A 21307-nucleotide genomic window follows, 5' to 3' on the forward strand; every position below is an offset into this window, starting at 1 on the left:
GCCGCTCCTCTCTGCACCCACTCTGGAACCAGCCGCTCCTCTCTGCTCCCACTCTGGAACCAGCCGCTCCTCTCTGCTCCCACTCTGGAACCAGGCGCTCCTCTCTGCTCCCACTCTGGAACCAGCCGCTCCTCTCTGCTCCCACTCTGTAACCAGCCGCTCCTCATTCCCTGCCTCTGTAACGATCCGCTCATCTCTGATCCCACTCTGCAACCTGCCGATCCTCTCTGCTCCCACTCAATAAACAGCTGCTCCTCTCTGCTCCAACTCCGTAAACAGCCGCTCCTCTCAGCTCCCACTCTGTAAACAGCCGCTCCTCTCTGCTCCCGCTCCGTCAACAGCCCCTCCTCTCTGTTCCCACTCTGTAAATAGCCGCTCCTCTCTGCTCCCACTCTGGAACCAGCCGCTTCTCTCTGCTCCCACTCTGGAACCAGCCGCTCCTCTCTGCTCCCACTCTGGAAACAGCCGCTTCTCTCTGCTCCCACTCTGCAACCAGCCGCTCCTCTCTGCTCCCACTCTGGAACGAGCCGCTCCTCACTGCTCCCACTCTGTAACCAGCCGTTCTCTCTGCTCCCACTCTGTAAACAGCGGCTCCTCTCTGCTCCCACTCCGTCAACAGCCCCTCCTCTCTGCTCCCACTCTGTAACCAGCCGCTCCTCTCTGCTCCCACTCTGTAACCAGCCGCTCCTCTCTGCTCCCACTCTGTAAACAGCCTCTCCTCTCTGCTCCCACTCTGTAACCAGCCGCTACTCTCTGCTCCCTCTGGAACCAGCCGCTCCTCTCTGCTCCCACTCTGGAACCAGCCGCTCCTCTCTGCTCCCACTCTGTAACCAGCCGCTCCTCATTTCCTGCCTCTGTAACCATCCGCTCATCTCTGATCCCACTCTGCAACCTGCCGCTCCTCTCAGCTCCCACTCTGTAAACAGCCGCTCCTCTCTGCTCCCGCTCCGTCAACAGCCCCTCCTCTCTGCTCCCACTCTGGAACCAGCCGCTTCTCTCTGCTCCCACTCTGGAACCAACCGCTCCTCTCTGCTCCCACTCTGGAAACAGCCGCTCCTCTCTGCTCCCACTCTGCAACCAGCCGCTCCTCTCTGCTCCCACTCTGGAACGAGCCGCTCCTCTCTGCTCCCACTCTGTAACCAGCCGCTCCTCTCTGCTCCCACTCTGTAAACAGCGGCTCCTCTCTGCTCCCACTCCGTCAACAGCTTCTGCTCTCTGCTCCCACTCTGTAACCAGCCGCTCCTCTCTGCTCCCACTCTGTAAACAGCCGCTCCTCTCTGCTCCCACTCTGTAAACAGCCTCTCCTCTCTGCTCCCACTCTGTAACCAGCCGCTACTCTCTGCTCCCACTCTGGAACCAGCCGCTCCTCTCTGCTCCCACTCTGGAACCAGCCGCTCCACTCTGCTCCCACTCTGGAACCAGCCGCTCCTCTCTGCTCCCACTCTGGAACCAGCCGCTCCACTCTGCTCCCACTCTGAAACCAGCCGCTCCTCTCTGCTCCCAATCTGGAAGCATCCGCTCCTCTCTGCTCCCACTCTGTAACAAGCCTCTCCTCTCTACTGCAACTCTATAACCAGCCGCTCCTCATTCTCTGCCTCAGTAACCATCCGCTCCTCTCTGCTCCCGCTCTGTAAACAGCCGCTTCTCTCTGCTCCCACTCTGGAACCAGCCACTCCTCTCTGCTCCCACTCTGGAACCAGCCGCTCCTCTCTGCTACCACTCTGGAACCAGGCGCTCCTCTCTGCTCCCACTCTGAAATTATCCGCTCCTATCTGCTCCCACTCTGTAAACAGCGGCTCCTCTCTGCTCCCACTCCGTCAACAGCCCCTCCTCTCTGCTCGAACTCTGTAAACAGCCGTTCCTCTCTGCTCCCACTCCGTAGCCAGCCGCTCCTCTCTGCTCCCACTCTGTAAACAGCCGTTCCTCTCTGCTCCCACTCTGAAAATAGCCGCTCCTCTCTGCTCCCACTCTGGAACCAGCCGCTTCTCTCTGCTCCCACTCTGGAACCAGCCGCTCCTCTCTGCTCCCACTCTGGAACTAGCCGCTCCTATCTGCTCCCACTCTGTAAACAGCGGCTCCTCTCTGCTCCCACTCCGTCATCAGCCCCTCCTCTCTGCTCCAACTCTGTAAACAGCCGTTCCTCTCTGCTCCCAGTCCTTAGCCAGCTGCACCTTTCTGCTCCCACTCTGTAAACAGCCGTTCCTCTCTGCTCCCACTCTGTAAATATCCGCTCCTCTCTGCTCCCACTCTGGAAACAGCCGCTTCTCTCTGCTCCCACTCTGAAACCAGCCGCTCCTCTCTGCTCCCACTCTGGAAACAGCCGCTCCTCTCTGCTCCCTCTCTGCAACCAGCCGCTCGTCTCTGCTCCCACTCTGGATCGAGCCGCTCCTCTCTGCTCCCACTCTGTAACCAGCCTCTCCTCTCTGCCCCCACTCTGTAAACAGCGGCTCCTCTCTGCTCCCACTCCGTCAACAGCCCCTCCTCTCTGCTCCCACTCTGTAACCAGCCGCTCCTCTCTGCTCCTACTCTGGAACCAGCAGTTCCTCTCTGCTCCCACTCTGTAACCAGCCGCTCCTCTCTGCTGCAACTCTATAACCAGCCGCTCATCATTCTCTGCCTCTGTAACCAGCCGCTCCTCTCTGCTCCCACTCTGTAATCTGCCGCTCCTCTCTGCTCCCACTCAATAAACAGCTGCTCCTCTCTGCTCCAACTCCGTAAACAGCCGCTCCTCTCAGCTCCCACTCTGTAAACAGCCGCTCCTCTCTGCTCCCGCTCCGTCAACAGCCCCTCCTCTCTGTTCCCACTCTGTAAATAGCCGCTCCTCTCTGCTCCCACTCTGGAACCAGCCGCTTCTCTCTGCTCCCACTCTGGAACCAGCCGCTCCTCTCTGCTCCCACTCTGGAAACAGCCGCTTCTCTCTGCTCCCACTCTGCAACCAGCCGCTCCTCTCTGCTCCCACTCTGGAACGAGCCGCTCCTCTCTGCTCCCACTCTGTAACCAGCCGTTCTCTCTGCTCCCACTCTGTAAACAGCGGCTCCTCTCTGCTCCCACTCCGTCAACAGCCCCTCCTCTCTGCTCCCACTCTGTAACCAGCCGCTCCTCTCTGCTCCCACTCTGTAACCAGCCGCTCCTCTCTGCTCCCACTCTGTAAACAGCCTCTCCTCTCTGCTCCCACTCTGTAACCAGCCGCTACTCTCTGCTCCCTCTGGAACCAGCCGCTCCTCTCTGCTCCCACTCTGGAACCAGCCGCTCCTCTCTGCTCCCACTCTGTAACCAGCCGCTCCTCATTTCCTGCCTCTGTAACCATCCGCTCATCTCTGATCCCACTCTGCAACCTGCCGCTCCTCTCTGCTCCCACTCAATAAACAGCTGCTCCTCTCTGCTCCAACTCCGTAAACAGCCGCTCCTCTCAGCTCCCACTCTGTAAACAGCCGCTCCTCTCTGCTCCCGCTCCGTCAACAGCCCCTCCTCTCTGCTCCCACTCTGGAACCAGCCGCTTCTCTCTGCTCCCACTCTGGAACCAACCGCTCCTCTCTGCTCCCACTCTGGAAACAGCCGCTCCTCTCTGCTCCCACTCTGCAACCAGCCGCTCCTCTCTGCTCCCACTCTGGAACGAGCCGCTCCTCTCTGCTCCCACTCTGTAACCAGCCGCTCCTCTCTGCTCCCACTCTGTAAACAGCGGCTCCTCTCTGCTCCCACTCCGTCAACAGCTTCTGCTCTCTGCTCCCACTCTGTAACCAGCCGCTCCTCTCTGCTCCCACTCTGTAAACAACCGCTCCTCTCTGCTCCCACTCTGTAAACAGCCTCTCCTCTCTGCTCCCACTCTGTAACCAGCCGCTACTCTCTGCTCCCACTCTGGAACCAGCCGCTCCTCTCTGCTCCCACTCTGGAACCAGCCGCTCCACTCTGCTCCCACTCTGGAACCAGCCGCTCCTCTCTGCTCCCACTCTGGAACCAGCCGCTCCACTCTGCTCCCACTCTGAAACCAGCCGCTCCTCTCTGCTCCCAATCTGGAAGCATCCGCTCCTCTCTGCTCCCACTCTGTAACAAGCCTCTCCTCTCTACTGCAACTCTATAACCAGCCGCTCCTCATTCTCTGCCTCAGTAACCATCCGCTCCTCTCTGCTCCCGCTCTGTAAACAGCCGCTTCTCTCTGCTCCCACTCTGGAACCAGCCACTCCTCTCTGCTCCCACTCTGGAACCAGCCGCTCCTCTCTGCTACCACTCTGGAACCAGGCGCTCCTCTCTGCTCCCACTCTGAAATTATCCGCTCCTATCTGCTCCCACTCTGTAAACAGCGGCTCCTCTCTGCTCCCACTCCGTCAACAGCCCCTCCTCTCTGCTCGAACTCTGTAAACAGCCGTTCCTCTCTGCTCCCACTCCGTAGCCAGCCGCTCCTCTCTGCTCCCACTCTGTAAACAGCCGTTCCTCTCTGCTCCCACTCTGAAAATAGCCGCTCCTCTCTGCTCCCACTCTGGAACCAGCCGCTTCTCTCTGCTCCCACTCTGGAACCAGCCGCTCCTCTCTGCTCCCACTCTGGAACTAGCCGCTCCTATCTGCTCCCACTCTGTAAACAGCGGCTCCTCTCTGCTCCCACTCCGTCATCAGCCCCTCCTCTCTGCTCCAACTCTGTAAACAGCCGTTCCTCTCTGCTCCCAGTCCTTAGCCAGCTGCACCTTTCTGCTCCCACTCTGTAAACAGCCGTTCCTCTCTGCTCCCACTCTGTAAATATCCGCTCCTCTCTGCTCCCACTCTGGAAACAGCCGCTTCTCTCTGCTCCCACTCTGAAACCAGCCGCTCCTCTCTGCTCCCACTCTGGAAACAGCCGCTCCTCTCTGCTCCCTCTCTGCAACCAGCCGCTCGTCTCTGCTCCCACTCTGGATCGAGCCGCTCCTCTCTGCTCCCACTCTGTAACCAGCCTCTCCTCTCTGCCCCCACTCTGTAAACAGCGGCTCCTCTCTGCTCCCACTCCGTCAACAGCCCCTCCTCTCTGCTCCCACTCTGTAACCAGCCGCTCCTCTCTGCTCCTACTCTGGAACCAGCAGTTCCTCTCTGCTCCCACTCTGTAACCAGCCGCTCCTCTCTGCTGCAACTCTATAACCAGCCGCTCATCATTCTCTGCCTCTGTAACCAGCCGCTCCTCTCTGCTCCCACTCTGTAATCTGCCGCTCCTCTCTGCTCCCACTCTATAAACAGCCGCTCCTCTCTGCTCCAACTCCGTAAACAGCCGCTCCTCTCAGCTCACACTCTGTAAACAGCCGCTCCTCTCTGCTCCCGCTCCGTCAACAGCCCCTCCTCTCTACTGACACTCTATAAACAGCCGCTCCTCTCTGCTCCAACTCCGTAAACAGCCGCTCCCCTCTGCTCCCCCTCTGTAAACAGCCGCTCCTCTCTGCTCCCACTCTGTCACCAGCCGCTCCTCTCTGCTCCCAATCTGGAAGCATCCGCTCCTCTCTGCTCCCACTCTGTAACAAGCCTCTCCTCTCTACTGCAACTCTATAACCAGCCGCTCCTCATTCTCTGCCTCAGTAACCATCCGCTCCTCTCTGCTCCCGCTCTGTAAACAGCCGCTTCTCTCTGCTCCCACTCTGGAACCAGCCACTCCTCTCTGCTCCCACTCTGGAACCAGCCGCTCCTCTCTGCTACCACTCTGGAACCAGGCGCTCCTCTCTGCTCCCACTCTGAAATTATCCGCTCCTATCTGCTCCCACTCTGTAAACAGCGGCTCCTCTCTGCTCCCACTCCGTCAACAGCCCCTCCTCTCTGCTCGAACTCTGTAAACAGCCGTTCCTCTCTGCTCCCACTCCGTAGCCAGCCGCTCCTCTCTGCTCCCACTCTGTAAACAGCCGTTCCTCTCTGCTCCCACTCTGTAAATAGCCGCTCCTCTCTGCTCCCACTCTGGAACCAGCCGCTTCTCTCTGCTCCCACTCTGGAACCAGCCGCTCCTCTCTGCTCCCACTCTGGAACTAGCCGCTCCTATCTGCTCCCACTCTGTAAACAGCGGCTCCTCTCTGCTCCCACTCCGTCATCAGCCCCTCCTCTCTGCTCCAACTCTGTAAACAGCCGTTCCTCTCTGCTCCCAGTCCTTAGCCAGCTGCACCTTTCTGCTCCCACTCTGTAAACAGCCGTTCCTCTCTGCTCCCACTCTGTAAATATCCGCTCCTCTCTGCTCCCACTCTGGAAACAGCCGCTTCTCTCTGCTCCCACTCTGAAACCAGCCGCTCCTCTCTGCTCCCACTCTGGAAACAGCCGCTCCTCTCTGCTCCCACTCTGCAACCAGCCGCTCGTCTCTGCTCCCACTCTGGATCGAGCCGCTCCTCTCTGCTCCCACTCTGTAACCACCCTCTCCTCTCTGCCCCCACTCTGTAAACAGCGGCTCCTCTCTGCTCCCACTCCGTCAACAGCCCCTCCTCTCTGCTCCCACTCTGTAACCAGCCGCTCCTCTCTGCTCCCACTCTGGAACCAGCAGTTCCTCTCTGCTCCCACTCTGTAACCAGCCGCTCCTCTCTGCTGCAACTCTATAACCAGCCGCTCATCATTCTCTGCCTCTGTAACCAGCCGCTCCTCTCTGCTCCCACTCTGTAATCTGCCGCTCCTCTCTGCTCCCACTCTATAAACAGCCGCTCCTCTCTGCTCCCGCTCCGTCAACAGCCCCTCCTCTCTACTGACACTCTATAAACAGCCGCTCATCTCTGCTCCAACTCCGTAAACAGCCGCTCCCCTCTGCTCCCCCTCTGTAAACAGCCGCTCCTCTCTGCTCCCACTCTGTCAACAGCCCCTCCTCTCTGCTCCCACTCTGTAACCAGCAGCCCATCTCTGCTGCAAATCTGTAACCAGCCGCTCCTCATTCTGAGCTTCTGTAACCAGCTGTTCCTCTCTGCTCCCACTCATTAACCAGCCGCTCCTCTCTGCTCCCACTCTGTAAACAGCCGTTCCTCTCTGCTCCCACTCTGTAAATAGCCGCTCCTCCCTGCTCCCACTCTGCATCCAGCCGCTCCTCTCTGCACCCACTCTGGAACCAGCCGCTCCTCTCTGCTCCCACTCTGGAACCAGCCGCTCCTCTCTGCTCCCACTCTGTAACCAGCCGCTCCTCATTCCCTGCCTCTGTAACCATCCGCTCATCTCTGATCCCACTCTGCAACCTACCGCTCCTCTCTGCTCCCACTCAATAAACAGCTGCTCCTCTCTGCTCCAACTCCGTAAACAACCGCTCCTCTCAGCTCCCACTCTGTAAACAGCCGCTCCTCTCTGCTCCCGCTCCGTCAACAGCCCCTCCTCTCTGCTCCCACTCTGTAAATAGCCACTCCTCTCTGCTCCCACTCTTGAACCAGCCGCTTCTCTCTGCTCCCACTCTGGAACCAGCCGCTCCTCTCTGCTCCCACTCTGGAAACAGCCGCTCCTCTCTGCTCACACTCTGGAACGAGCCGCTCCTCTCTGCTCCCACTCTGTAACCAGCCGCTCCTCTCCGCTCCCACTCTGTAAACAGCGGCTCCTCTCTGCTCCCACTCCGTCAACAGCCCCTCCTCTCTGCTCCCACTCTGTAACCAGCCGCTCCTCTCTGCTGCCACTCTATAAACAGCCGCTCCTCTCTGCTCCAACTCCGTAAACAGCCGCTCCCCTCTGCTCCCCTTCTGTAAACAGCCGCTCCTCTCTGCTCCCACTCTGTCAACAGCCCCTCCTCTCTGCTCCCACTCTGTAACCAGCAGACCATCTCTGCTGCAACTCTGTAACCAGCCGCTCCTCATTCTGAGCTTCTGTAACCAGCTGTTCCTCTCTGCTCCCACTCATTAACCAGCCGCTCCTCTCTGCTCCCACTCTGTAAACAGCCGTTCCTCTCTGCTCCCACTCTGTAAATAGCCGCTCCTCTCTGCTCCCACTCTGGAACCAGCCGCTCCTCTCTGCACCCACTCTGGAACCAGCCGCTCCTCTCTGCTCCCACTCTGGAACCAGCCGCTCCTCTCTGCTCCCACTCTGGAACCAGGCGCTCCTCTCTGCTCCCACTCTGGAACCAGCCGCTCCTCTCTGCTCCCACTCTGGAACCAGCCGCTCGTCATTTCCTGCCTCTGTAACCATCCGCTCATCTCTGATCCCACTCTGCAACCTGCCGCTCCTCTCTGCTCCCACTCAATAAACAGCTGCTCCTCTCTGCTCCAACTCCGTAAACAACCGCTCCTCTCAGCTCCCACTCTGTAAACAGCCGCTCCTCTCTGCTCCCGCTCCGTCAACAGCCCCTCCTCTCTGCTCCCACTCTGGAACCAGCCGCTTCTCTCTGCTCCCACTCTGGAACCAGCCGCTCCTCTCTGCTCCCACTCTGGAAACAGCCGCTCCTCTCTGCTCCCACTCTGCTACCAGCCGCTCCTCTCTGCTCCCACTCTGGAACGAGCCGCTCCTCTCTGCTCCCACTCTGGAACCAGCCGCTCCTCTCTGCTCCCACTCTGTAAACAGCGGCTCCTCTCTGCTCCCACTCCGTCAACAGCTTCTGCTCTCTGCTCCCACTCTGTAACCAGCCGCTCCTCTCTGCTCCCACTCTGTAACCAGCCGCTCCTCTCTGCTCCCACTCTGTAAACAGCCTCTCCTCTCTGCTCCCACTCTGTAACCAGCCGCTACTCTCTGCTCCCACTCTGTAACTAGACGCTCCTCTCTGCTCACACTCTGTAACCAGCCGCTCCTCATTCTGAGCTTCTGTAACCAGCTGTTCCTCTCTGCTCCCACTCATTAACCAGCCGCTCCTCTCTGCTCCCACTCTGTAAACAGCCGTTCCTCTCTGATCCCACTCTGTAAATAGCCGCTCCTCTCTGCTCCCACTCTGGAACCAGCCGCTCCTCTCTGCACCCACTCTGGAACCAGCCGCTCCTCTCTGCTCCCACTCTGGAACCAGCCGCTCCTCTCTGCTCCAACACTGGAACCAGGCGCTCCTCTCTGCTCCCACTCTGGAACCAGCCGCTCCTCTCTGCTCCCACTCTGTAACCAGCCGCTCCTCATTCCCTGCCTCTGTAACGATCCGCTCATCTCTGATCCCACTCTGCAACCTGCCGCTCCTCTCTGCTCCCACTCAATAAACAGCTGCTCCTCTCTGCTCCAACTCCGTAAACAGCCGCTCCTCTCAGCTCCCACTCTGTAAACAGCCGCTCCTCTCTGCTCCCGCTCCGTCAACAGCCCCTCCTCTCTGTTCCCACTCTGTAAATAGCCGCTCCTCTCTGCTCCCACTCTGGAACCAGCCGCTTCTCTCTGCTCCCACTCTGGAACCAGCCGCTCCTCTCTGCTCCCACTCTGGAAACAGCCGCTTCTCTCTGCTCCCACTCTGCAACCAGCCGCTCCTCTCTGCTCCCACTCTGGAACGAGCCGCTCCTCTCTGCTCCCACTCTGTAACCAGCCGTTCTCTCTGCTCCCACTCTGTAAACAGCGGCTCCTCTCTGCTCCCACTCCGTCAACAGCCCCTCCTCTCTGCTCCCACTCTGTAACCAGCCGCTCCTCTCTGCTCCCACTCTGTAACCAGCCGCTCCTCTCTGCTCCCACTCTGTAAACAGCCTCTCCTCTCTGCTCCCACTCTGTAACCAGCCGCTACTCTCTGCTCCCTCTGGAACCAGCCGCTCCTCTCTGCTCCCACTCTGGAACCAGCCGCTCCCCTCTGCTCCCACTCTGGAACCAGCCGCTCCTCTCTGCTCCCACTCTGGAACCAGCCGCTCCACTCTGCTCCCACTCTGTAACCAGCCGCTCCTCTCTGCTCCCAATCTGGAAGCATCCGCTCCTCTCTGCTCCCACTCTGTAACAAGCCTCTCCTCTCTACTGCAACTCTATAACCAGCCGCTCCTCATTCTCTGCCTCAGTAACCATCCGCTCCTCTCTGCTCCCGCTCTGTAAACAGCCGCTTCTCTCTGCTCCCACTCTGGAACCAGCCGCTCCTCTCTGCTCCCACTCTGGAACCAGCCGCTCCTCTCTGCTCCCACTCTGGAACCAGCCGCTCCTCTCTGCTCCCACTCTGTAACCAGCCGCTCCTCTCTGCTGCAACTCTATAACCAGCCGCTCTTCATTCTCTGCCTCTGTAACCAGCCGCTCCTCTCTGCTCCCACTCTGTAATCTGCCGCTCCTCTATGCTCCCACTCTATAAACAGCCGCTCCTCTCTGCTCCAACTCCGTAAACAGCCGCTCCTCTCAGCTCACACTCTGTAAACAGCCGCTCCTCTCTGCTCCCGCTCCGTCAACAGCCCCTCCTCTCTGCTGCCACTCTATAAACAGCCGCTCCTCTCTGCTCCAACTCCGTAAACAGCCGCTCCCCTCTGCTCCCCTTCTGTAAACAGCCGCTCCTCTCTGCTCCCACTCTGTCAACAGCCCCTCCTCTCTGCTCCCACTCTGTAACCAGCAGACCATCTCTGCTGCAACTCTGTAACCAGCCGCTCCTCATTCTGAGCTTCTGTAACCAGCTGTTCCTCTCTGCTCCCACTCATTAACCAGCCGCTCCTCTCTGCTCCCACTCTGTAAACAGCCGTTCCTCTCTGCTCCCACTCTGTAAATAGCCGCTCCTCTCTGCTCCCACTCTGGAACCAGCCGCTCCTCTCTGCACCCACTCTGGAACCAGCCGCTCCTCTCTGCTCCCACTCTGGAACCAGCCGCTCCTCTCTGCTCCCACTCTGGAACCAGGCGCTCCTCTCTGCTCCCATTCTGGAACCAGCCGCTCCTCTCTGCTCCCACTCTGGAACCAGCCGCTCATCTCTGATCCCACTCTGCAACCTGCCGCTCCTCTCTGCTCCCACTCAATAAACAGCTGCTCCTCTCTGCTCCAACTCCGTAAACAGCCGCTCCTCTCAGCTCCCACTCTGTAAACAGCCGCTCCTCTCTGCTCCCGCTCCGTCAACAGCCCCTCCTCTCTGCTCCCACTCTGGAACCAGCCGCTTCTCTCTGCTCCCACTCTGGAACCAGCCGCTCCTCTCTGCTCCCACTCTGGAAACAGCCGCTCCTCTCTGCTCCCACTCTGCAACCAGCCGCTCCTCTCTGCTCCCACTCTGGAACGAGCCGCTCCTCTCTGCTCCCACTCTGTAACCAGCCGCTCCTCTCTGCTCCCACTCTGTAAACAGCGACTCCTCTCTGCTCCCACTCCGTCAGCAGCTTCTGCTCTCTGCTCCCACTCTGTAACCAGCCGCTCCTCTCTGCTCCCACTCTGTAACCAGCCGCTCCTCTCTGCTCCCACTCTGTAAACAGCCTCTCCTCTCTGCTCCCACTCTGTAACCAGCCGCTACTCTCTGCTCCCACTCTGGAACCAGCCACTCCTCTCTGCTCCCACTCTGGAACCAGCCGCTCCTCTCTGCTACCACTCTGGAACCAGGCGCTCCTCTCTGCTCCCACTCTGAAATTATCCGCTCCTATCTGCCCCACTCTGTAAACAGCGGCTCCTCTCTGCTCCCACTCCGTCAACAGCCCCTCCTCTCTGCTCGAACTCTGTAAACAGCCGTTCCTCTCTGCTCCCACTCCGTAGCCAGCCGCTCCTCTCTGCTCCCACTCTGTAAACAGCCGTTCCTCTCTGCTCCCACTCTGAAAATAGCCGCTCCTCTCTGCTCCCACTCTGGAACCAGCCGCTTCTCTCTGCTCCCACTCTGGAACCAGCCGCTCCTCTCTGCTCCCACTCTGGAACTAGCCGCTCCTATCTGCTCCCACTCTGTAAACAGCGGCTCCTCTCTGCTCCCACTCCGTCATCAGCCCCTCCTCTCTGCTCCAACTCTGTAAACAGCCGTTCCTCTCTGCTCCCAGTCCTTAGCCAGCTGCACCTTTCTGCTCCCACTCTGTAAACAGCCGTTCCTCTCTGCTCCCACTCTGTAAATATCCGCTCCTCTCTGCTCCCACTCTGGAAACAGCCGCTTCTCTCTGCTCCCACTCTGAAACCAGCCGCTCCTCTCTGCTCCCACTCTGGAAACAGCCGCTCCTCTCTGCTCCCTCTCTGCAACCAGCCGCTCATCTCTGCTCCCACTCTGGATCGAGCCGCTCCTCTCTGCTCCCACTCTGTAACCAGCCTCTCCTCTCTGCCCCCACTCTGTAAACAGCGGCTCCTCTCTGCTCCCACTCCGTCAACAGCCCCTCCTCTCTGCTCCCACTCTGTAACCAGCCGCTCCTCTCTGCTCCTACTCTGGAACCAGCAGTTCCTCTCTGCTCCCACTCTGTAACCAGCCGCTCCTCTCTGCTGCAACTCTATAACCAGCCGCTCATCATTCTCTGCCTCTGTAACCAGCCGCTGCTCTCTGCTCCCACTCTGTAATCTGCCGCTCCTCTCTGCTCCCACTCTATAAACAGCCGCTCCTCTCTGCTCCAACTCCGTAAACAGCCGCTCCTCTCAGCTCACACTCTGTAAACAGCCGCTCCTCTCTGCTCCCGCTCCGTCAACAGCCCCTCCTCTCTACTGACACTCTATAAACAGCCGGTCCTCTCTGCTCCAACTCCGTAAACAGCCGCTCCCCTCTGCTCCCCCTCTGTAAACAGCCGCTCCTCTCTGCTCCCACTCTGTCACCAGCCGCTCCTCTCAGCTCCCAATCTGGAAGCATCCGCTCCTCTCTGCTCCCACTCTGTAACAAGCCTCTCCTCTCTACTGCAACTCTATAACCAGCCGCTCCTCATTCTCTGCCTCAGTAACCATCCGCTCCTCTCTGCTCCCGCTCTGTAAACAGCCGCTTCTCTCTGCTCCCACTCTGGAACCAGCCACTCCTCTCTGCTCCCACTCTGGAACCAGCCGCTCCTCTCTGCTACCACTCTGGAACCAGGCGCTCCTCTCTGCTCCCACTCTGAAATTATCCGCTCCTATCTGCTCCCACTCTGTAAACAGCGGCTCCTCTCTGCTCCCACTCCGTCAACAGCCCCTCCTCTCTGCTCGAACTCTGTAAACAGCCGTTCCTCTCTGCTCCCACTCCGTAGCCAGCCGCTCCTCTCTGCTCCCACTCTGTAAACAGCCGTTCCTCTCTGCTCCCACTCTGTAAATAGCCGCTCCTCTCTGCTCCCACTCTGGAACCAGCCGCTTCTCTCTGCTCCCACTCTGGAACCAGCCGCTCCTCTCTGCTCCCACTCTGGAACTAGCCGCTCCTATCTGCTCCCACTCTGTAAACAGCGGCTCCTCTCTGCTCCCACTCCGTCATCAGCCCCTCCTCTCTGCTCCAACTCTGTAAACAGCCGTTCCTCTCTGCTCCCATTCCTTAGCCAGCTGCACCTTTCTGCTCCCACTCTGTAAACAGCCGTTCCTCTCTGCTCCCACTCTGTAAATATCCGCTCCTCTCTGCTCCCACTCTGGAAACAGCCGCTTCTCTCTGCTCCCACTCTGAAACCAGCCGCTCCTCTCTGCTCCCACTCTGGAAACAGCCGCTCCTCTCTGCTCCCACTCTGCAACCAGCCGCTCGTCTCTGCTCCCACTCTGGATCGAGCCGCTCCTCTCTGCTCCCACTCTGTAACCACCCTCTCCTCTCTGCCCCCACTCTGTAAACAGCGGCTCCTCTCTGCTCCCACTCCGTCAACAGCCCCTCCTCTCTGCTCCCACTCTGTAACCAGCCGCTCCTCTCTGCTCCCACTCTGGAACCAGCAGTTCCTCTCTGCTCCCACTCTGTAACCAGCCGCTCCTCTCTGCTGCAACTCTATAACCAGCCGCTCATCATTCTCTGCATCTGTAACCAGCCGCTCCTCTCTGCTCCCACTCTGTAATCTGCCGCTCCTCTCTGCTCCCACTCTATAAACAGCCGCTCCTCTCTGCTCCAACTCCGTAAACAGCCGCTCCTCTCAGCTCACACTCTGTAAACAGCCGCTCCTCTCTGCTCCCGCTCCGTCAACAGCCCCTCCTCTCTACTGACACTCTATAAACAGCCGCTCCTCTCTGCTCCAACTCCGTAAACAGCCGCTCCCCTCTGCTCCCCCTCTGTAAACAGCCGCTCCTCTCTGCTCCCACTCTGTCAACAGCCCCTCCTCTCTGCTCCCACTCTGTAACCAGCAGCCAATCTCTGCTGCAAATCTGTAACCAGCCGCTCCTCATTCTGAGCTTCTGTAACCAGCTGTTCCTCTCTGCTCCCACTCATTAACCAGCCGCTCCTCTCTGCTCCCACTCTGTAAACAGCCGTTCCTCTCTGCTCCCACTCTGTAAATAGCCGCTCCTCCCTGCTCCCACTCTGCATCCAGCCGCTCCTCTCTGCACCCACTCTGGAACCAGCCGCTCCTCTCTGCTCCCACTCTGGAACCAGCCGCTCCTCTCTGCTCCCACTCTGTAACCAGCCGCTCCTCATTCCCTGCCTCTGTAACCATCCGCTCATCTCTGATCCCACTCTGCAACCTACCGCTCCTCTCTGCTCCCACTCAATAAACAGCCGCTCCTCTCTGCTCCCACTCTTGAACCAGCCGCTTCTCTCTGCTCCCACTCTGGAACCAGCCGCTCCTCTCTGCTCCCACTCTGGAAACAGCCGCTCCTCTCCGCTCCCACTCTGTAAACAGCGGCTCCTCTCTGCTCCCACTCCGTCAACAGCCCCTCCTCTCTGCTCCAACTCTGGAACCAGCCGCTCCTCTCTGCTCCCACTCTGGAACCAGCCGCTCCTCTCTGCTCCCACTCTGTAACCAGCCGCTCCTCTCTGCTCCCACTCTGTAAACAGCGGCTCCTCTCTGCTCCCACTCCGTCAACAGCCCCTCCTCTCTGCTCCCACTCTGTAACCAGCCGCTCCTCTCTGCTCCCACTCTGTAACCAGCCGCACCACTCTGCTCCCACTCTGTAACCAGCCGCTCATCTCTGCTCCCAATCTGGAAGCAGCCGCTCCTCTCTGCTCCCAATCTGTAACAAGCCTCTCCTCTCTGCTGCAACTCTATAACCAGCCGCTCCTCATTCTCTGCCTCAGTAACCAGCCACTCCTCTCTGCTCCCGCTCTGTAAACAGCCGCTTCTCTCTGCTCCCACTCTCGAACCAGCCGCTCCTCTCTGCTCCCACTCTGGAACCAGCCGCTCCTCTATGCTCCCAGTCTGGAACCAGCCGCTCCTCTCTGCTCCCAATCTGGAACTAGCCGCTCCACTCTGCTCCCACTCTGCAACCAGCCGCTACTCTCTGCTCCCACTCTGTAACCAGCCGCTCCTCTCTGCTCCCACTCTGGAACCAGCCGCTCCTCTCTGCTCCCACTCTGTAACCAGCCGCTCCTCTCTGCTCCCACTCTTGAACCAGCCGCTCCTCTCTGCTCCCAGTCTGGAACCAGCCGCTCCTCTCTGCTCCCACTCTGGAACCAGCAGTTCCTCTCTGCTCCCACTCTGTAACCAGCCGCTCCTCTCTGCTGCAACTCTATAACCAGCCGCTCCTCATTCTCTACCTCTGTAACCAGCCGCTCCTCTCTGCTCCCACTCTGTAACCTGCCGCTCCTCTCTGCTCCCATTCTGTAACCAGCCGCTCCTCTCTGCTCCCAATCTGGAAGCAGCCGCTCCTCTCTGCTCCCAATCTGTAACAAGCCTCTCCTCTCTGCTGCAACTCTATAACCAGCCGCTCCTCATTCTCTGCCTCAGTAACCAGCCACTCCTCTCTGCTCCCGCTCTGTAAACAGCCGCTTCTCTCTGCTCCCACTCTCGAACCAGCCGCTCCTCTCTGCTCCCACTCTGGAACCAGCCGCTCCTCTCTGCTCCCACTCTGGAACCAGCCGCTCCTCTCTGCTCCAAATCTGGAATTGGCCGCTCCTCTCTGCTCCCACTCTGCAACCAGCCGCTCCTCTCTGCTCCCACTCTGTAACCAGCCGCTCCTCTCTGCTCCCACTCTGGAACCAGCCGCACCTCTCTGCTCCCACTCTTGAACAAGCCGCTCCTCTCTGCTCCCAGTCTGGAACCAGCCGCTCCTCTCTGCTCCCACTCTGGAACCAGAAGTTCCTCTCTGCTCCCACTCTGTAACCAGCCGCTCCTCTCTGCTGCAACTCTATAACCAGCCGCTCCTCATTCTCTGCCTCTGTAACCAGCCGCTCCTCTCTGCTCCCACTCTGTAACCTGCCGCTCCTCTCTGCTCCCATTCTATAAACAGCCGCTCCTCTCTGCTCCAACTCCGTAAACAGCCGCTCCTCACAGCTCCCACTCTGTAAACAGCCGCTCCTCTCTGCTCCCGCTCCGTCAACAGCCCCTCCTCTCTGCTCCCATTCTATAAACAGCCGCTCCTCTCTGCTCCAACTCCGTAAACAGCCGCTCCTCACAGCTCCCACTCTATAAAGAGCCGCTCCTCTCTGCTCCAACTCTGTAACCAGCAGCCCATCTCTGCTGCAACTCTGTAACCAGCCGCTCCTCATTCTGAGCTTCTGTAACCAGCTGTTCCTCTCTGCTCCCACTCCGTAGCCAGCCGCTCCTCTCTGCTCCCACTCTGTAAACAGCCGTTCCTCTCTGCTCCCACTCTGTAAATAGCCGCTCCTCTCTGCTCCCACTCTGGAACCAGCCGCTTCTCTCTGCTCCCACTCTGGAACCAGCCGCTCCTCTCTGCTCCCACTCTGGAAACAGCCGCTCCTCTCTGCTCCCACTCTGCAACCAGCCGCTCCTCTCTGCTCCCACTCTGGAACGAGCCGCACCTCTCTGCTCCCACTCTGGAACTAGCCGCTCCTCTCTGCTCCCACTCTGTCAACAGCCCCTCCTCTCTGCTCCCACTCATTAACCAGCCGCTCCTCTCTGCTCCCACTCTGTAAACAGCCGTTCCTCTCTGCTCCCACTCTGTAAATAGCCGCTCCTCTCTGCTCCCACTCTGGAACCAGCCGCTCCTCTCTGCACCCAATCTGGAACCAGCCGCTCCACTCTGCTCCCACTCTGGAACCAGCCGCTCCTCTCTGCTCCCACTCTGGAACCAGCCGCTACTCTCTGCTCCCACTCTGGAACCAGCTGCTCCTCTCTGCTCCCACTCTGTAACCAGCCGCTCCTCATTCCCTGCCTCTGTAACCATCCGCTCATCTCTGATCCCACTCTGCAACCTGCCGCTCCTTTCTGCTCCCACTCAATAAACAGCTGCTCCTCTCTGCTCCCGCTCCGTCAACAGCCCCTCCTCTCTGCTCCCACTCTGTAAATAGCCGCTCCTCTCTGCTCCCACTCTGGAACCAGCCGCTTCTCTCTGCTCCCACTCTGGAACCAGCCGCTCCTCTCTGCTCCCACTCTGGAAACAGCCGCTCCTCTCTGCTCCCACTCTGCAGCCAGCCGCTCCTCTCTGCTCCCACTCTGGAACGAGCCGCTCCTCTCTGCTCCCACTCTGTAACCAGCCGCTCCTCTCTGCTCCCACTCTGTAAACAGCGGCTCCTCTCTGCTCCCACTCCGTCAACTGCCCCTCCTCTCTGCTCCCACTCTGTAACCAGCCGCTCCTCTCTGCTCCCACTCTGTAACCAGTCGCTCCTCTCTGCTCCCACTCTGTAAACAGCCTCTCCTCTCTGCTCCCACTCTGCAACCAGCCGCTCCTCTCTGCACCCACTCTGTAAACAGCCGCTACTCTCTGCTCCCACTCTGGAACCAGCCGCTCCTCTCTGCTCCCACTCTGGAACCAGCCGCACCACTCTGCTCCCACTCTGTAACCAGCCGCTCCTCTCTGCTCCCACTCTGTAAACAGTAGCTCCTCTCTGCACCCACTCTGTAACCAGCCGCTAATCTCTGCTCCCACTCTGGAACCAGCCGCTCCTCTCTGCTCCCACTCTGGAACCAGCCGCACCACTCTGCTCCCACTCTGTGACCAGCCGCTCCTCTCTGCTCCCACTCTGCAACCAGCCGCTCCTCTCTGCTCCCACTCTGTAACCAGCCGCTCCTCTCTGCTCCCACTCTGTAAACAGCCGCTCCTCTCTGCTCCCACTCTGGAACCAGCCGCTCCTCTCTGCTCCCACTCTGGAACCAGCCGCTCCACTCTGCTCCCACTCTGGAACCAGCCGCTCCTCTCTGCTCCCAATCTGGAAGCAGCCGCTCCTCTCTGCTCCCAATCTGGAAGCAGCCGCTCCTCTCTGCTCCCACTCTGTAACAAGCCTCTCCTCTCTGCTGCAACTCTATAACCAGCCGCTCCTCATTCTCTGCCTCAGTAACCAGCCGCTCCTCTCTGCTCCCGCTCTGTAAACAGCCGCTTCTCTCTGCTCCCACTCTGGAACCAGCCGCTCCTCTCTGCTCCCACTCTGGAACCAGCCGCTCCTCTCTGCTCCCACTCTGGAACCAGGCGCTCCTCTCTGCTCCCATTCTGAAATTATCCGCTCCTATCTGCTCCCACTCTGTAAACAGCGGCTCCTCTCTGCTCCCACTCCGTCAACAGCCCCTCCTCTCTGCTCGAACTCTGTAAACAGCCGTTCCTCTCTGCTCCCACTCTGGAACCAGCCGCTCCTCTCTGCTCCCACTCTGTAAACAGCCGTTCCTCTCTGCTCCCACTCTGTAAATAGCCGCTCCTCTCTGCTCCCACTCTGGAACCAGCCGCTTCTCTCTGCTCCCACTCTGGAACCAGCCGCTCCTCTCTGCTCCCACTCTGGAAACAGCCGCTCCTCTCTGCTCCCACTCTGCAACCAGCCGCTCCTCTCTGCTCCCACTCTGGAACGAGCCGCACTTCTCTGCTCCCACTCTGGAACTAGCCGCTCCTCTCTGCTCCCACTCTGCAACCAGCCGCTCCTCTCTGCTCCCACTCTGGAACGAGCCGCACCTCTCTGCTCCCACTCTGGAACCAGCCGCTCCTCTCTGCTCCCACTCTGTAACCAGCAGCCCATCTCTGCTGCAACTCTGTAACCAGCCGCTCCTCATTCTGAGCTCCTGTATCCAGCTCTTCCTCTCTGCTCCCACTCATTAACCAGCCGCTCCTCTCTGCTCCCACTCTGTAAACAGCCGTTCCTCTCTGCTCCCACTCTGTAAATAGCCGCTCCTCTCTGCTCCCACTCTGGAACCAGCCGCTCCTCTCTGCACCCAATCTGGAACCAGCCGCTCCTCTCTGCTCCCACTCTGGAACCAGCCGCTACTCTCTGCTCCCACTCTGGAACCAGCTGCTCCTCTCTGCTCCCACTCTGTAACCAGCCGCTCCTCATTCCCTGCCTCTGTAACCATCCGCTCATCTCTGATCCCACTCTGCAACCTGCCGCTCCTTTCTGCTCCCACTCAATAAACAGCTGCTCCTCTCTGCTCCAACTCCGTAAACAGCCGCTCCTCTCAGCTCCCACTCTGTAAACAGCCGCTCCTCTCTGCTCCCGCTCCGTCAACAGCCCCTCCTCTCTGCTCCCACTCTGTAAATAGCCGCTCCTCTCTGCTCCCACTCTGGAACCAGCCGCTTCTCTCTGCTCCCACTCTGGAACCAGCCGCTCCTCTCTGCTCCCACTCTGGAAACAGCCGCTCCTCTCTGCTCCCACTCTGCAGCCAGCCGCTCCTCTCTGCTCCCACTCTGGAACGAGCCGCTCCTCTCTGCTCCCACTCTGTAACCAGCCGCTCCTCTCTGCTCCCACTCTGTAAACAGCGGCTCCTCTCTGCTCCCACTCCGTCAACTGACCCTCCTCTCTGCTCCCACTCTGTAACCAGCCGCTCCTCTCTGCTCCCACTCTGTAACCAGTCGCTCCTCTCTGCTCCCACTCTGTAAACAGCCTCTCCTCTCTGCACCCACTCTGTAACCAGCCGCTACTCTCTGCTCCCACTCTGGAACCAGCCGCTCCTCTCTGCTCCCACTCTGGAACCAGCCGCACCACTCTGCTCCCACTCTGTAACCAGCCGCTCCTCTCTGCTCCCAATCTGGAAGCAGCCGCTCCTCTCTGCTCCCAATCTTTAACAAGCCTCTCCTCTCTGCTGCAACTCTATAACCAGCCGCTCCTCATTCTCTGCCTCAGTAACCAGCCACTCCTCTCTGCTCCCGCTCTGTAAACAGCCGCTTCTCTCTGCTCCCACTCTCGAACCAGCCGCTCCTCTCTGCTCCCACTCTGGAACCAGCCGCTCCTCTCTGCTCCCATTCTGGAACCAGCCGCTCCTCTCTGCTCCCAATCTGGAACTAGCCGCTCCTCTCTGCTCCCAATCTGGAACTAGCCGCTCCTCTCTGCTCCCACTCTGCAACCAGCCGCTCCTCTCTGCTCCCACTCTGCAACCAGCCGCTCCTCTCTGCTCCCACTCTGTAACCAGCCGCTCCTCTCTGCTCCCACTCTGGAACTAGCCGCTCCTCTCTGCTCCCACTCTGCAACCAGCCGCTCCTCTCTGCTCCCACTCTGTAACCAGCCGCTCCTCTCTGCTCCCACTCTGGAACCAGCCGCACCTCTCTGCTCCCACTCTTGAACCAGCCGCTCCTCTCTGCTCCCACTCTGGAACCAGCAGTTCCTCTCTGCTCCCACTCTGTAACCAGCCGCTCCTCTCTGCTGCAACTCTATAACCAGCCGCTCCTCATTCTCTGCATCTGTAACCAGCCGCTCCTCTCTGCTCCCGCTCTGTAAACAGCCGCTCCTCTCTGCTCCCACTCTGGAACCAGCCGTTCCTCTCTGCTCCCACTCTGTAACCTGCCGCTCCTCTCTGCTCCCATTCTATAAACAGCCGCTCCTCTCTGCTCCAACTCCGTTAACAGCCGCTCCTCTCAGCTCCCACTCTGTAAACAGCCGCTCCTCTCTGCTCCCGCTCCGTCGACAGCCCCTCCTCTCTGCTGCCACTCTATAAACAGCCGCTCCTCTCTGCTCCAACTCTGTAACCAGCAGCCCATCTCTGCTGCAACTCTGTAACCAGCCGCTCCTCATTTGAGCTTCTGTAACCAGCTGTTCCTCTCTGCTCCCACTCATTAACCAGCCGCTCCTCTCTGCTCCCACTCTGTAAACAGCCGTTCCCCTCTGCACCCACTCTGTAAATAGCCGCTCCTCTCTGCTCCCACTCTGGAACCAGCCGCTCCTCTCTGCACCCACTCTGGAACCAGCCGCTTCTCTCTGCTCCCACTCTGGAACCAGCCGCTCCTCTCTGCTCCCACTCTGTAACCAGCAGCTCCTCATTCCCTGCCTCTGTAACCATCCGCTCATCTCTGATCCCACTCTGCAACCTGCCGCTCCTCTCTGCTCCCACTCAATAAACAGCTGCTCCTCTCTGTTCCAACTCCGTAAACAGCCGCTCCTCTCAGCTCCCACTCTGTAAACAGCCGCTCCTCTCTGCTCCCGCTCCGTCAACAGCCCCTCCTCTCTGCTCCCACTCTGTAAATAGCCGCTCCTCTCTGCTCCCACTCTGGAACCAGCCGCTTCTCTCTTGACCCACTCTGGAACCAGCCGCTCCTCTCTGCTCCCACTCTGGAAACAGCCGCTCCTCTCTGCTCCCACTCTGCAACCAGCCGCTCCTCTCTGCTCCCACTCTGGAACGAGCCGCTCCTCTCTGCTCCCACTCTGTAACCAGCCGCTCCTCTCTGCTCCCACTCTGT

The sequence above is a fragment of the Pristiophorus japonicus genome, unplaced genomic scaffold (genome assembly GCF_044704955.1).
Source record: "Pristiophorus japonicus isolate sPriJap1 unplaced genomic scaffold, sPriJap1.hap1 HAP1_SCAFFOLD_107, whole genome shotgun sequence".
NCBI classification, from domain to species: domain Eukaryota; kingdom Metazoa; phylum Chordata; class Chondrichthyes; family Pristiophoridae; genus Pristiophorus; species Pristiophorus japonicus.